This window comes from Protopterus annectens, chromosome 3.part0 (genome assembly GCF_019279795.1).
Source record: "Protopterus annectens isolate FY-2018-M chromosome 3.part0, PAN1.0, whole genome shotgun sequence".
NCBI lineage: Eukaryota > Metazoa > Chordata > Ceratodontiformes > Protopteridae > Protopterus > Protopterus annectens.
Window position 1 is genome coordinate 1,840,637,005 of NC_056731.1, and position 17,799 is coordinate 1,840,654,803.

General features: G+C 40.8%; 1 protein-coding gene across 1 annotated transcript in view; it reads left to right on the forward strand.

The window, feature by feature from the left end:
• The window catches only part of CCHR3.PART0H1orf35 (chromosome chr3.part0 C1orf35 homolog), a 208,154-nt gene that overhangs the window by 129,245 nt on the left and 61,110 nt on the right, over window positions 1-17,799 (forward strand). The gene's annotated exons all lie outside the window — the stretch shown is intronic.

Genomic DNA, 17,799 nt, shown 5'->3' on the forward strand with positions numbered 1-17,799 from the left:
CTTAATAGATAGGATATCGTGCCGTGTATAGCAGAACATCTGGTTAGGAAACCAAAGCCTTATCTCTTTCCAGATGCCATGCATCAGACTTGTATCCTGTGTCCAAGACATGAGGTACATAAGTGAAGTAAGAGAGCCTAGTCTCCATAACTTTGCCACCAGCCCGAACTCTTATGAATTTGGTCTGCAGGTCATTTGCCATATTGGCTCATCCACCAAGCCTTGACAAGATAATTGTCCCATTGGGATGTTATCCTTCCTTATTTCCTTTTGTGGCTTTATGTTTTTGTATGCCTTCCAGGTGGAGAAAATGTGAATGTGGAAGGCAGATTCCCATAAAGATATACATGACAAATGCCCTTTTTTGCTTGGGTGTTTCTCATGACCATACCCAGTGCGAGATTTGTCAGATATTTGTTCTAAAGATTTTTTTGTAGCAATCTGATTCTCCAAATAAATAGAAAGGGATGGCAATGTTTGAAACTTTTGGCCCAGACTACCTTGGCTTCAGCGTCTCCACATCCAGCCGTTCAGCCGTCACTTAAAAAGAAACCTAAGAAGGCTTGCATTGTGTCTGCTGCTCTCCCACCTCCTCTAGATGTCTTTGTTGGGTTGGATGACGAACCAGAGGACTGTCTGGTACTAGTGTCTGCTCCCTCTGCAGCGACCCCTGTTGGAGGCCGACCTGGGGCTGCCTACTCGCACATCTGCTGAGGCTCTGTGTCTGCATTAGCTGTGGAGGGGGAGTTGTGACTGATTATATTGGATGAGCCTAGGGGGATTCTCCAGATACTGGTTGGGGAGGAAGTCCCCAGTACTGCTATTGAATCTAGGCAAGGGTTTGAGTCTCCTAGGTTTGTTAGGGCTGATGTTACCCTGAAAAAGAAACGGAGGACCAGGATTGTGGCTCCTGTAGCAAAGGATCCTCCTAAGGAATGGCAGGATTTCACACATGGTCTTTTTTTAATGCCCTTATGGCTTTACAGGTCCATAGGAGGTTACTCGCCTAACGGCTTAAGTGCCCTTGCAAGCCTAGCCAATATAACCTGATTTTACCCAGTGTATGTCTCTTAGGGGTAAGAGGAGGGCATGGATTTGTACCTGTGCATTGAGTATGTTACAGATTGCCCCTGCCCATAAGGGACGTAGGCAGTACCCCAGGTGTTAAATTGAGATTCCTCCATCCATTGATCCAAACTGCATTTGAAGAGGGTCAGGGAAGGGCTCTAATGTGAATAAGAAGCCTGTTCCAAAGAAAGGGCAAACTGAGATGCATATCTCTCCAACATGTTTTGTTTGAGGAGTTGACTAAGTTTAGATCCCTAGATCTGGTGACCCTTATGCTGTTTGACTTGCAGATGTGTAGCAGATCCATCAGGGCTGGATTTGTATGTGTAGCAGATCCATCAGGGCTGGATTTGCAAGTGCCTTGTAGTCGAGCATAAGTGACCCCTTAATACTCTGTGGGAGACAGAGTAAAGGGATAGGGCTTTGTGTGTCTGCATAGTTCATTTTGTTCACACCCTGTATTTTCTTTGTGAGGAACATCTGAGGTTGCTCCAGCTGCTGTAATGCCTAGTCGAGTACATGCCAAATGGCACACTGGACTCAATTATTGATACTAATGAGGGTTGAGTATAGCGGGACTATAATTTTGTTGGATCTAGTATCTTTACTTATAAGTTGTGCCTCAGAAAAGGATTTCCTCACCACTGTGGCCACATGGCGGTCAAAGTTCAGGCTACTGTCTATCTGCATCCGTAGATGTCTCATGTCTATCTTAAGTGGTGTACTATTTATGATGTAATTTGCAGGGGTATTTCACTTCTCAAAGGGTATGATGTATTTTTTTTTTTTTTTTTTTTTTGCATTTAGCTTTAGGCCATGGTTCTGGCATCAGTCGTTTGGTCTGATCTACACCCTCCTGAAGGATAACTACATCATTGGGGGGGGGGTTCATTGATTGCCCCCGGCTTGCAGTCATCTGCAAACTTTGTCATCCTGAGGCCTTCCACATTTGTCTTGACTTCAGAGAAGTATACTGTATTCCGAACAGGAGTGGTCCCAGTCCTCAGCCCTGTGACACACCACCAGCCCAGTAACTGGCCTCTTGTTGGATCTTGATTCATCCACTTTAACCACGTGTCCTCTCCTTGAGCCAATTGGCTATCCATCTGGTGACAAAGGGATTTATGCCCAGTTTTGTGAGTTTATTTATAATACCTCCGTGGGGAGTTGTGTCAAATGCCTTGGCTAGGTTTAGGTAGGAGGTATGTACTGTTTTACCCTCATCCATGGCCTTAGTAAATTTTTAAGAAGTCCATCAGGTTCAGTAGGCATGAAGTAGGCATGAGCTACCTTGACAAAACTGAATTGAGTCGGGGCCAGTGTTTGGACGTCTCCTATGTCATTATTTGCCACAGCCATGATTTTTCTTTCCATGGACTAACGTGTAAGACTAGTCAAACTTCTGGGTCTGTAATTTCCCAGGTCAGTAGATGGTCCACCTTTATGCAGAGGGATTACTATTGCTGTTCTCCACTCTATCGGGTCAAAGCCAGTCCAGAGGCTGTAGTTAAATAGAGATACTAATGGACCTGATAAGTCCTGATTTAAGCTGTTTGAGTCAACCCCATATATTGTCTTGCCCCAATTAAGTTTTTGGCTTTAGAGAGTACAGTGGCAGCTTGTTCTTTGGTGATAATTTGTGGTGGAGTAGTGGAGAGTATTTTTTGGTTTAGAATTGAGGGTGATGGGGAGGTGAAATTTTAACTGAATTTGTTGTTCAGATTTGCTACATCTGGCTGAGCATAGGTGATGCCATCTACAACTAATTCTGAACATTGTTGGGTGTTGCCCTTAAGATTGCAGACATGACTGAAAAATGCCTTATGGCTATCCTTAGCTTTGGGGGCTAACTTTACGTCAGTCTGCTTTCAGAGACTTTATTAATACCTTGATTTGCTTGTTTAGACTAATGAGAAGCTTATTTTCTGTTGTACACATTCCCTCTTAGTTCTCGACAGGATTGATTTTCTTTTGTTGTGCAACCTATTAATACTAGGGGTCCACCAGGGTGGCTTGTTTTTGTGGTCTGACTTGGGTTTAGTTCGGTCTGGTACTGATGTTTTTATGCAGTTTTTTTTTTATATAGTCATACAGGGCTTTTGTTTATGACTGCATAAGTTTCTGTGTTTTCTCAATTGGGGGCGCTTGAAGCTAGCTATGCCTTTCCTTAATAAGGAATAATTTACCTTGGAGAAGTTCTTAAAATTTTTTGGGGTTAGGTGGGGAGACTAGTATTACCTTTATTTCAAGGACAACTGCTTTGTGATCTGATCTTACTAGTAAGGACATAACATTGGGTGAGGGTGCAGCACTTTCCCATGACATAACATTGGGTGAGGGTGCAGCACTTTCCCATGACATAACATTGGGTGAGGGTGCAGCACTTTCCCATATTTGTGAGTTGCAGATCTAAGATATTTGTTCCCTTTGTGAGAGTGCAGACTAGCTGCAGAAGGGTAGTTGTATTTACAAAGTCAAGAAATCTTTGGGCCTGCATGTTAGTGGTCATTTATGCCTCCCAGTTAATGGAGGGGTAGTTAAAATCACCCATGAGTATGGTATTGGCTGGATGCTGAGTGATTGTGGTTACTTCAGATATAATGTATGGGTTTCCTGGTTCATAGTGGGGGGACCTGTAGCTAACAAGAATATGGTAATGGATTTTTACTGTTAGTTGGACATGGAGTAGCTCAAGCATGTCATTTTGTTTGACCAGCCTTGAAGTGTGCTTATCCTTTATGTTGCTAGATACACCTTTAGCTCTTTCATGTTCAGTTTGTGGTCGGAATGTATGAAAGACATTATAGCCATGTACTGCTGGAGTGATTTCTGTGGCTTTGAAGCTTGTTTCTGTAACTGCACAGACTTCCGCATTCTCCAGGGTAAGGAGAGCTTCCAGGAAGTGCATTTTCTTGTTGAGGCTCCTAGCATGGAGCAGTAACACCTTTAGCTTGTCCTGAGTAGGTTTTATGTTGGAAGGTTTGTCTGTCTGGCAATGCCTAAAAAAGGCACTATAGGTGTGGATAATGTTTTGGCTAGTTTCCGCAAGCCTAGTGGTGACTGAAGACTATCCCTGGAAAAGCAGCGTGGCCTATCAACTATGTCCTCCCAGGTTGACAAGTATTGTAACCCTTTGGAATGACACCAGTAGCTAACCCAATTGTTAAGTCAATCATTTTCTGCTGGTATTGTGGCATCATCCTTGAAGATGGTAGAATGCTGTGCAATGCTAGGCATATACCTGCTTGTGACACACATTCTGAGAGTTCAATCATGTCTCTCTTCATATACTCCAAGGAAGTACATCTTGGGTCATTCATGCCCACATGGACTATGACGGAGTAATACTGGTACTTAAGGGTAAGTGACCTGAGTGCTTGTGTGATCTGGCGAATTCTGGCCCCTGACAGGCATCTAACTGTAACCTTCTCCTTAGTCAGCCTGGTAAGGGGGGGGCATCAGTGTCTCTCACAATGGAGTCTTCTATGTCCAGAAGATTTGGGTCATGGAGTTTCGCCATATGGGCTTGGTAGTTGAAGCACAATGAGATGTGGCTTTGTGTTGTGATGGGAATTGTCTTGTTTGTGTACATGCATAGTTTTTGAGGTTTGAGCCTGAGAGGCCTTGAGATTTGGGTATGTTACATGTGAGCACTTCTGCGTATGTGGGTCTATGTGTAGTCCTTTGTGGATGTGGTGAGTGATGTGTGTGCGAGTCATTGACAACCTATTTGTTGCCTTTTGTGTCTGTATGGTGAGAGTCTTGCTTCCAGTGTCAATGTGTAACTACATCTCTAGCATACTGTATTTGTCTGTTTGAGAATTAAGTTGTTGTCAGGAGACAAAAATGTGTGTACATAAGGCAGTTGTTATATTGCCTCAGGATACCCATGTCCACCAAGCCGGATGCAGAGATAGCAGGAAAGTGCCCATCCATGGTTGCAGCTCCTAATGTGTACTTGAAAGGAATAGGAGTGAAGGGTGTTTGAAACTGGATGGGAAAAGTGCGTTTACATGGTGTAATCTGCAGCTAACTTAACCAGCTATGCTGCTCAGCTCCAAATCAGATTCTGTCTGAGCGCAATCGTCCTAAAGCCTCCTCAGGGCTTGTCTGTGCATTCTTCTGTTCCTTGGTCATCTACTCCTAAGCAGCTTAGGGAGTCTGAGTCCTCTGAAGTGTTCGATTCAGAATCTGGGGAAGAGTCCGTGGCATATTCTTATCTCCATTCTCCTGTGGCCTCATGGTTTCCATAGGATTCTCTTTCTCCAGATTCTCCTATGGAAGAGTTATCCTTTAGGGATACTGTGGCATATATGATGGAGCATTTTAAATAGGATAGTTCCCAAATTTCTTATGTCTGAAATGAGTATTATGAGCTCTTGTAGATTGAATCACCCCCATCTTTTTTGGTGTTTTGTTGGACACTTTCCTGACTTCTTAAGCCCTTGATTCCCAGTCTTGTGCTCCAAGGAAGCTTGACAGATTTTTTAAAGCCCCTGAAGCCTAGAAATTTTTGTACATAATCCCATCTTGTGACCCTGCTATGATTTTTGTTCGCTGCCAACAAGCCATCTAAATTGCTGTCCTCTTCTAAACTTTTATCCTCCGACAAGGATAATCGTTCTGTGGACCCGTATGGGGAGGGTGGGAAAGAGTGTATACTTCTGCCACTTTCCAGACCATTAACTGCCCAGACCCATATGACTAGGTATGTGCTGGTCGTCCTCTGTCAGCGTGGGGGTATTCTGAGTTGCCTGATTCTGAGGCAAAGTCTTCTGCTGTTTTCTAGTTGGACACTGCTTCTCAGATGCCTCGTCATTCTACAAAGTGCAGATGGAATGCTGCTAATACCTCTTCTAGCACAGTTGCTTTGGTGTTTCTGATGAGAAGGTACTCTTTGTTGCACTTACAGGCTCTCCCTGATTACATCAAGTTAAAGCTCCTGGATTCTCCCTTAGATAAAAATCTCTTTGGGTCTGTTGCAGCTGAGCTGTTTAAGACTGCAAGACAAAGGGAAAGCTTTATAGGATCTGAAATAAAGATTTTTGTCTCCTGTCCCTAGATTCCAGAGAAATTCTCTCTCCAAGTCTTCCTTTGTCAGAAGGCAGCTAAGACAGGTTTCTTGGGGTAAAAGGTCCTCCCAAGAGTTTTTTCTTGATAAACCTTGTCATGGTTCTGAGATTCAAAAGCCTTTTTCCCCCTGACAAATCTGCTTCCTTTTGTCATTCAGCTACCTCTACCACTCGGACATATTCCCCTTTCCCTCAGGTTAACCCTGCCCTTTCTTGTTTGGCAATGGATATCCACAGACTTATGGTTTGGAAGTCCCTTCCCCACTTTTTGGGTCTCTTCCAGCAAACTCCTTCCCAGTTCCCTCATTTTCCTCTAATTCTTAAGGATCTTTTATTGCAGAGAACTATTCAGCCCTTCCCCCCTCTCAACAGGGCACAGGGTTTTATTCCAGGATGTTTCTGGTTCGCAGGAAGATGAGATATTAGAGGCCTATTCTGGATCTTTCTTTCCTCACCACTTTTCTGAAGGTTCCTTCAGGATGTTCTCTCTCCAATCTTTCTTCCCTCTGCTGTTCTCCAAGCTTTTCTGATGTCCCTGGATTTGAAAGATGCCTACTTCCACATTCCTTTTCACCCTCTCTTGGATAAATGTTTGTGTTTTTCTGCATCTTCCTCACATTGAAAATTCTGTGCTTAGTTTTTTTTTTGTCTTTTTACGGCTCCTGAGGATCTTTACCAAAGTGCCTAGCCCCAGTTTTAGCCTTCTGTAGGCTTCAGGGAATTCAGATTTTCCCTTATTTAAATGGCTTCCTGATTCAGACTCCTTCTCAGCATCATCCTGTTTTGGATCTCGAGTTTGCAGTGCTGCTTTTGCAAAGTCTAGGGTTCACCTTGAACCTCAAAATCTGTGACTCCTCCTCAAGATCAAGTTTTTCTGAATTGCAGGATTCAGACTGTGCCAATAATAGCTCTGGTGTCTCCTCCCAAGGTCCTGTCCTTGATGACTTATTTTCAGTCTCCTCTTCCTCTTTCATTGGTTCCAGCAAGGGAATTCTTTGAGCTCTGAGTTTCACGGCATCCACTATTCCTATGATTTCCTTCTACCAGACTCCATATCAGAAAGTTTAAGTGGTATTTTAAAGCTGTCTTGCTTTACCATGTGGTCATCATTTGGATCTTCCTATTCCTCCATTACCCCTCACCTTAGATACCTTGTCAGATTTCTCTGAATCGTGACCTGCCTTCTCAGGTTCTTCCAGCTCAGGAGCTGTACACAAATGCTTTGGATCAGGTTTCGGGAGCCTTCTTAACAATGTCAAGGTCCATGATGGAGTTTAGCCTCCTCCACAATTAGCAGGCTATATCAATAGCTCTCCAGGCTCTCCCCTCCCTTTGCATCACCATCCTTCTTGAGGGGTTTTTCAGACAATACCAGAGAGAGTCATGTGGTTATAAAGCAAGGGCGTACAAAATTGTACTTTCTTTCCAGGCTGGCTCTTCTGGCTTGGGATTTTGTTGTTTGCATCACTTGACACTTCAGGCAGTCTACATACTTTTAAAGCACAGTTGAGTAGCAGACACACTGAGCCAGGTCTGAATGGATGCTTCACAGGGAGGTGTTCTTGGACATTGCTCATCAGTGAGGTACTGCTCAAGTAGATCTTTTTGCTTCCCCTCTGAACAGACAGCTTCCCAGGTTCAGTTTGTTTGCCAAATCCTCTGTCTTGGGAAGTATGCTCCATGTCTTTTTCTTGGAAGGGGATGTTGCTGTATTCTTATCCCTATCTTCCTCTGTTGCCAAAGGTCCTGCGTAAGATTATGTGGGCCACATCAAAAGTCTTGCTGATGACTCCCTTTTGACACAGATAGTATTGTTTTCCCCCTTGTGTTCCATCTGTCCAGAGGAAATCATCACAAGTTACCTCGCAGGATGGATCTACGCACACAAAGCATGACTTGGACCCTTTCTGTGGGTGTTCCTACAGTCCTTTATTTGCATGAATTGCTCTCTTCTAGTCTGTTATATTCATCTGGTAAAGCTCATTTGTCAGATGTTTCTACTTGTCTACCTGTGAATCCACCTCTGGCTTCTAGTTTCAAGTCGGACAATTTTTTGAAAGGCGTCCTTATATTAGGCCTCCATGAAAATCTATGCATCCTTGTTGGGGCTGTAATTTTGTACTTGGAAAAATTCTATTGTTAGTAGCTCTTACCTTACTTCTGCCAAGAGGATTTCTAAACTTAAAAGCACTCATGGCAGTTCTATTTTTTTTTTTGTCACAAGGACAGGGTGTCTCTTTACCAGTCATTTTTTTATGGCCAAGGTGGTTAATGATTTGTCTTCGAATCAGCCAGTGATTCTTCCTCTTCCAACCCTCCACAAAATGATGGTGAGAGGATCCTTCCCACTTTGGATTTACGTAGACAGCTCAGATATAACCTAGACAAAACTAAAGATACCAGAAAATCAGGGCAACGTTTTGTTCTCTTTCATGCTAAGAAATTGGGTTTAGCAAAACCATCTCCTCCTGGATTTATAAGGCCATTTCTTTGTGCTATTCTTTTTATGGCCAGTAGAATTCTTGTTTATGCTTATTCTGCCAAGGCTGTGGCCTCTTCTGATGCTTTTTTCAAGGGTTTGTTTACTAGTTCCATTTTAGAAGCTGCTGCTTCTAAAATCAGTACATACCTTTGCAAAACATTACAAGTTGGATTTTATTTCTAGAATGAGACTGGGTGTCACCAGGCCGTCTTAAATGGGTTTTTGAAGGCTGTTTTGTGTTTTCATCCTCTCATCCTCACCAGTAGCTGGTGTATCCTCCCATCTGTAAAGAATACTGCATCAGTGCTAAGGAAAGACATAGTACACTTGTGTAAGATCTTAACCATTACAGTAGATGCCTTACTTCTCACTGTTGCTGTATTCTGTCCCTCCCTCCTTCTCCTGTTTTCTTTTCTGTTGTCCTTATGCTGGCCGAGGGGTCTCTTCTTTCTTTTTCTTTCTTCCCTTCCTGGTTGCACATGGTCAATATTTTCCTCTTAATTTGCTCTGGCTCTTCTGAGATAATTCGGTACTGAGGATTAGGCATTTGATGGTCACTTGGGTACCTTTTGCCTTGGACTTAGGACATAAAAAATTGTTTTCAGATTAACATTTACAGAAGAGACTTTCATTAACTCTTGTCTCTATTTTAATAATAACCTTACTTATGTCTGACAAAATAACAGTTAAAGGCCAACTTGTGCGTCTGTCAAGATTAATTACTGAAGACCTCAATTTCATGAAAGAGGCAGACCAATTGATGCCGATGTTTGTTGAGATGGGCTACCCTGGTGTCCTTCTTGACAGCATTTTGACTGAAATATTAGCAGGCAGACAGTCTAGGTTCCCTCCAGATTTGGCTAACAATGATTTTTACCTTGAACAGACAGGGATACCATGACTACTAATAGGTTTAGATCTGTGCTGTTGCCCTATTCATGTGCAGCTAATAAAATTAAGACCACCATCAAAAGGAACTGGAACTTAGATTTTTATGTGGGATGTGAAAGTGAAGTTGGGGATGAACCAGTTACTGTTTAGAAGAGGGGTATAAATGACAAACAATTTTCAAATATGAAATGTGTCCATAAGTGCAGTGCTAAGTGGATGTCTAAATGTGCGCACTGTAGACTTTGTAGGTGGTTTTATGAAGGCAGTTATCACTGTCCGTGGTTGAGGGCTCAACCGAATATCGATGAAATTTACTTTGCTTCATGTTTATCCTGTATAAGTTTTTATGTATGTAAATCTGAAAGGTAATCAAGTGCCAGGATTTATGAACATTGCTGTGATATTTAGAACGTAAATAATAAGAATGCCCTTAAAGTATTCTGGTAGGTATAAGTGAGGTGCCTTGGGATGACAGATTGGAAATAAGTTGGTGTGGCAGCTTCTTTTGAATGCCACAGATGGCCATAGTCTTAATGACCACCTTTCCATTTTTCGTATACTGAAGTTAAGATCTGTTCAATATAACTGAATCTATTTTATATTTATCGTCTTTCCATTGCTGCTGATTTTTTCATGCTAGATGAAAAGGAATGAAGAACTAGTGTTGGTTGTGCCAAAAGGGAGTCCCTAGCGATGTGTTTAGTTTACATTTTTGAGTCTTCAGAAGGACCTTCAGAATGAGAAGAAAGGGAGATTCATTTATTGCATTTGTTGACTGGGGAAGTGTGATAGGGCACAAGGTCCCCTTTTCAGCAGAGACCTGTGGAGAAAACCTCCAAATGATTGATATTGAAGTGCATACGTAGTGCAGAAAAAAAACAGTATTTTACAAGTATATACAAGTGAATAAAGACATTTTGTAAAAGTGTATACATTGTATAGAAAAAGTCATTCAGTAGTAGTTTGAAAAGTCTGCATAGTAATGGGGTTATAGTACATAGTGCAGTAAGGCATGGATACATATTAATTTGAGCAAAGGAAGATTGGTATATTTCAATTTACAGAGATGAATTTCATTGGACTAGTAGTATTGTATACCTCCATAAGCAGATCATAATTAAACATAAAAATAGAGATAGAGGGGAAAAGATTCTGTAGGTGAATGCAACAAAGATGAAGTGAGTTGGAAAGTGGGGGGGGGGTGGTAGTCCTACTGAGTGGGTAAGAGTATAGAGAAAAAGGGTTCTGAGAGATTAGAAGGAAGTAGTAGAAGGGTAGGAAGAATTATGGAGTTATAGTTTGGTCTAAGGGTGCTTATCCAAGGTTAGTGCAGGGTCAGAGCCAGATATTCTGCAGGTGTGACTTCAGCTTCTGTTCAAAATGTTTGATATGTTGGTTTATTTTTTAGAGAGATGGGTATGATGTCCCGTGCTAGGGTGACATAGTTTGAGAATAGACCATCACCAACCGATTTGTTGGATTTAGTGACCTGGAGGAGTGGTATCTGGATTGAGCGAGATGTTCTGTTTGGTTTGTATGGCTGCATTACAGTTGACAGAGAGGAACAGTTTGTAGATTTATAGATGAGGTTATAAGTAGTCGCAAGTTGGGAGTCAGATAGCAAACGGGGTAGCTCAAGCCTCTCTAGTTCAAATGCTAGGCAGTAGTGGGATTTTTTTGGGTGGTATACTGTAAACTTTGCTACTTTGATGGTATAGTTCGAGCTTTGAAAGCTGAGAGACTGAAGTTGGTAAAAATAGGGGCTGAGCATAGAAGTGTAGGGAATAGTAGGGTAGAGACCAAGTGTTTTCTGGTTTGGTCTTGGAGGAAATGTTTGACTCTACATAGAGAACAATACAGAAATGATTCCACACTCACTTGCACATCTGACATGGCACACCTCCAAAAAATTACTCGGCAAGCATTAACAGCAACTGAAACATGGCTATGTAACTCTAAATTCATGCTCAACCCTAAAAACAAAAAATACTGTTTTTCCCCCCTCAAATTTCTTTCCCATGGAAAAAAGCCTAAATTTAAAGTCCTTTGTCTTGATAGTATAACTGTGAAGTCCCTTCTCGCAACAAATTATCAGGGATATGATAGTGGATGATTATCTCAAATTTGACCTGCATATACAAAATGGCATAAGAAAAACTTGTCAAAAACATGAGACGCTTTATAGAGCCAAAAACTTTCTCACCAATACAAGTAAAGCTACACTTGCCACGTCATATCTCCCCGTACCTCTTTCTAGCACTCCTATCCTAACTACATGAAAAAAAAAAACTTGGATATCACAAAAATCGAAAACTTGAACAATGCTATAACAAAGCTGCTAAATTTGCAGCTTCTTACTAGCTATAAATTTGTCAGAATCCATCTGATTGTCCGGCACTAAATAAAATTCTACACAGCTGTGTTACCAGTCTGTTATGATCCAGTGATCAAAAACTCCTGATTGTCCCCAAACCTATCAAATCTGCTGGATATTGTCTGGACTTGTACCATGTTGCTAAGGCCTGGAACTCCTTATTTTTATCTATCAGGTCAACATTCTCCCTCCCATCCTTCAAAACCATTCTGAAAGACTTCCTGGCCAAATGTTGTCTCTGTTCTTGCTCAGCAGGATAAATTATATCCCTAAATGTGAACAAATACATACCTGTTCATGCATTACATCTCATTACTGTCTATTCTTCACTCACTTCCTTAATTCTGTCAAATTCTCTTGTCTGGCTTTCTCTCTAAATATAAACAAAGTAAGTGGTCTCAGTGCCAACACGAAAAAACTAGTAAACCTGCACAAAGCACTGGGAAACTAGCAGTCTTGACAGTCTGTTTATTGTACACACGAGAGCACATACACCAACCACAGACCAGAACAAGAAATAACGTTGTGATAAAATTCCTTTTACGTTTTCATCATTCAAACTTCATCAGATCAACTGTTCCCTCCAAAATTAACATTTATATAGCCCTTGTCAATTTAAAACGTCCAATAAAGTAACCGTGTCAATCAATAATAAGACGTAATTAACTCTAAACTGCCTCAATGTGATTACATTATGTAAAACAGTTCATAAAACATAAATATAACATATAACCAGTTGTTTGCCATATCTTTTGAAAACAGTAAATACATCAAATGTTTAAATACAAATGTTTAAAATACGCTTGCTAAAATTGTTTAAAAATTATTTAAAAAACAAGTTCTCCATCTGGTGGAATAACCTGATATAGACCATGCAGCAGATTGTGTTAAAATGTTTGTCTTTTCGGCTTTTCCCGGTTAGGGGTCGCCACAGCGGAATTCCGGTCTGCTAATGATTGGCAGTAGATTTTTATGGTGCCGAGTTGCCAGCCCGACGCCCTACCTTCAGCGAAGGCACGCCCATTCACGCATGTCTTTCTGTGGCCACTTGACCGCGGGGAGGACATGCAGACTCCACACAGAAGGCACTCCAGCCGAGAATCGAACAGGAGAACCTCTTGCTGTAAGGCAACAACGCTGTACCACCGCGTTTTAGCAGATTGTGTTAAATGTTCAAGACAATAAAAAATATATATATATTTAAACAAGTGTATAAGTTAATGTATGTTCAGAGACATCGTACACGTCATAAAAAAATGTGTGTATATTACAGAAACCAGTTCCTCAAATTGTTTTACAACTTAGCAGATTTAAGTTTTAATACTAGTTTTAAAGTTAACATATCATTAAGCCCTGGTGAGTTGCTAGCATCCAAAATTAACTGCCAGTATAACAACCTGTATTCCAGTCAAGTTTCCCATAGACCACCCCTAGGATCCAGGGGGACAACCTCTATAACAAAAAATTGAAAATCAGCTTTATCACGTTTGTGAATTTTTGTACAGAGCATTTTTGTCATTTTTCTTTGTAATATCATAGACATGCTCGTACATTCTTTGCTTCAATTTTCTTTCAGTTTTGCCTATATAGAAGGAGTAGCAGGCCAAACATAAAATATATACCACCCCGGTGGTGTTACAGTTTGCAAAACCTTTAGTGTCAATGTGCTCGTTTCTACAGCCCAAAAATATAGTCACCTTCTTTTATTTTTTATGACGTGTACGATGTCTCTGAACATATATTAACTTATATGTATGTATATATATATATATATATATATATATATATATATATATATATTATTATTATTTTTTTTTTTTTAAATTGTCTTGAACATTTTAACACAATCTGCTGCATGGTCTATACCAGGTTATTCCACCAGATGGCGAACTTTTTAAAATCATTTTTAAACAATTTTAGCAAGCGTATTTTAAACATTTGTATTTAAACATTTATTGTATTTGATTTTACAATACTTATTGCTTTCAAACGATATGGCAAACAACAGGTTATATGTTATATTTATGTTTTATGAACTGTTTTACATAATGTAATCACATTGAGGCAGTTTAGGATTAATTACGTCTCATTATTGATTGACACTGTTACTTTATTGGATGTTTTAAATTGACCAGGGCTATATAAATGTTCATTTTGGAGGGAACAGTTGATCTGATGAAGTTTGGATGACGAAAACATAAAAAGAAACGTTATTTCTTGTTCTGGTCTGTGGTTGGTGTATGTGTTCTCGTGTGTACAATAAACGGACCATCAAGACTTCTGGTTTCCTGGTGCTTTGTGCTGGTTTTCTCTCTAAATATGCCATAAACCTGCTTTTCTCTCACTTCATATTGCAGTTCCTGTTTGTATTATATTAACTTCCCTTTAATTTATGTATAAACTGACTACATTTTCTGTAACTATTAAATTAGTGTCATAACTTCTATCTATTCTTGAGCAATGTTTTTGTATTATATCTAATTCGATATAATTATTTAAACTGTACTTTGTATATTATTTTTAAAGACTGTACAATTATTAAAATGTATTGCAGTACTTTGGATGTTTTCTCAGGTTAGTCCGAGAAGCAACGTTAAAAAAAAAAAAAATCACGTAACCTTGGAACGCAAGAAGTGCTTCCACTCAACTAGTACCAAATATGTTTGATGATTTATTTGTATCTTTAGTTTGTAATTTAATTACCTAACTCTTGGTTCAGTATCTGGTTATCCTGGCTAATAGTGATGTACAACATTAAAACAAGCACTTGATTGTTTAACCAGTTAATTGTCTAACAGTAAGAAGGTTTCTGCAGACTTTGAATTACTAAGTCCATAGGCTACCCTCCCCAAAGAGCATCAAAGAAAATTGAAAAATGAATCCCAAAATGTTGGACTGCAGCTCAGTGATGCAGTGGATGCATTCATTTTATGTATTTATTTATTTTACATTTGTTTACTGGGAAGGTCCGATTGGGATAAGACCCATTTTCAGTGGAGGCCTGAGGAGAAAAACTCCACATACAGAGATTATACAAAACTTAAACAAGAAATTATACAAAAAAATATACAAGATTTAGAGTACACCAGAAATGACATTCTATGCTGCTATAGCTGACATTTGTATTATACAGTAATCTGATATAATTCTTTATTGTAGTTTCTCAGAGTAAACTGAGGAAGGGTTTGTAGCTGGGAAATTGGATAGAAAAAGATGAGGTAAGAGATTAATTAGACGTGAGAGAGAGCACAGATTATGAGGTGGTCAGGGAAGAAGAAAAAGTATGACCAAAAGCTATTAAAACTAGTTAGCCTGGAGTAGTACAGAAACAAAGCCAGGTGTCATAAGATCATTTTTAAGAATCTTTTTGAATTGGTTGGTATTCATGTTGGTTCTGATGCTGTGAGGTGGTGAATTCCACCTTGTTGCTACATAATGAGAAAACCACGAGGATCCGTTATTAGAAGACTTGCATCATTGAGGACCATAGTTTATCAGATAATGTGAAGACTGAGTTTCTTAATGCTCCTTTAAGTAAGGATCTACTGTTTGCACCCAGTCCTCAAGAAGTATGTAAAAAGCTGGAGGAAAACTGTAAAATGACCAAGTCATGTCTTTTTTTTCCCCAAAACTTTCTACCTAGGAGAAACAGAAATTAATCTTCTAAGACCAGTCCTTCTAACCATAGGATGTTACTAGGCTATTAGCCCTGAACCCCTTACAAGCCTAGCCAGGAATTTAGCCCATGTTCCAACAAGTCAGCACCCTATGCCTCTGTCAAGCAGGGACATGGGTGGAATCCCAGGGATGTATTTTCTCTTTCCCAACAAGTTATCCAGATTGTGCTTAAATAGGGTTAATGAGGTACATAGCTTGACTTGGAGAGGGAGTCTATTCCACAAAAGGGGAGTCTCTCGGACACAAATCTGTCCTGCCAACAAGTCCTATTGATGTCACCGACCAGGTTGAGGTTACACGTGTGGGTTACTCGAGTGGAGCTTGACTTGCGGATATGCAACAGTCCCTTCAAGGCAGGGTCTGAGATTGCTTTGTATGCCATACAGAGGGCAACTCTGAGGAGTCTGTAGGAGACTGAGTAGAGGAACAGGGCCTTTAGTCGTATCTGTGTAGGGTAGAAGTTTGAGGCCCTGGATTCTCCTAGTGAGGAACCTCTGTAGTCTCTCCAGCTGCTGCATGTGCTTTATGAGCTACATATAGAAAGGGGCATTGAACTTAATAATGGGTGTTATAAGGGAAGAATACAGGGATGTTATGACCACCTTATATTTGGATGAGATACCCTTAGTAATGAGGTGGGCCTTGTAGAAAGCTTTCCATACAATGGAGGCAATATGGTGGTCAAAAGTCAGTTTGCTATCAAGCTGGGTGCACAAGTCCTTCACAGTTGATTGTGTGCTTAGGACCTTATTATCAATGTGATAATTTGTGGGGATGTCACTCTTCCCAAAGGGAATGATTCATTTTTTGGCATTCAGTTTAAGGCCATGTTTCTGGCATCAGTCATTTGTTTGGGTGAGACCCTCTTGGAGGATGTCCACATCACTAGGGGAATTGATGACAGCACCCAGGTTACAGTCATCTGCAAACTTGGTCAGACATAGCCCACTGGTTTTGGCCTGCACCTCAAAGTATATCCCAAACAACAGAGGCCCCAAGACTGATCCCTGGGGTACACTGGTCATTACAGGTCTACTGCTTGAGGTGGCTTCCCCTATTTTGACTAGGTAGGTTGTATCAGTGAGCCAGGTAAGACCCTAGGTAAGAGCCAGCAAGCTCTAGCAGGGGAAGAAAGGTAAGTTAAAGGAATGGTAGGCAAAGCCTAAATGAAGTCTGGAGACCCTGTTGGATGAGACTTCCAGAGGGATCTGGCATTACGAAGCCTAGCTGTTGCCCCACTTCCCCTAAAGCCACCTTAACCCCCCCATCCCACTGCCAATCTTTGCCCTTCCTTCCCTCTCCAAAGTGCAGATGATGCTTATAAACAGATGGGAAGACGTCACTCAAGATAAATGAGTGCTAAACATTGTAAAAAATGCTGCAGTCTACAGTTCAGAGGTATTTCACCAGTTCCCAGAGATCAGTTGCAGTTCATTCCTCAGGTTCATAGATAGGTACTAGGCTTTCGTCCCAAGGGCCTACGTAAGCCTAGCCAGAAAGGTTCCATGGCTTACGCCACCCAACAAAGTTATTTTCCTGTGCCACTGTTGAGCAGAGACACAGAAGTGATCCCCGGGTGTATTTCCTATTTCCCATCCACTCATCAAGATTTTTCTTGAAGAGTGCTAATGAAGAACTTTGCTTGACATAGATGGGTAGCTTGTTCCAGAGTATAGGAAGTCTCTGGGACAGGAATCTATCACCCCAGCGTGTCCTGTTTATTGTGGTGACAAGGTTTAGGTCCCTAGAGCATGTTCTAAAAGATGTAAGAGAAACCCAGGCAAGCTAGAGTTAATCCTCCTGTAATGGAGGCCCATAAGATATGCAAATGACCCCTTAAGGACATCAAGTATTTCCACTACATGACTGCTGAATGTTCATGACTTTTGTACTTTTAAGTCTTTATGGTTACATTCAGGCCAATTAAGCCATACTCCACTAACTCTGGACATGCACATTTCGTCCTTTTTCTTAACATCATCAGCACAGCATAAGTAGACAGTTTCTAAAAGATGTGCTAGACACAGAGGCCATAGAAAAAAGCTCCTGCAGAGAAGGAAAATAAAAGGTTTTACCCTAGGCTCTTCCTGGTCCTTAAAGAGAGGTATTGGAGGCCTACTCTGGACCTGTCTCTCTTAAACTGTTCCTAAAGGTTCCTTATTTTAAAATGCTCGCACTTCAAGGACTTCTGCTTCTCATTCCTCAGAGGATATTCATGGTGACCCTAGTTTTGA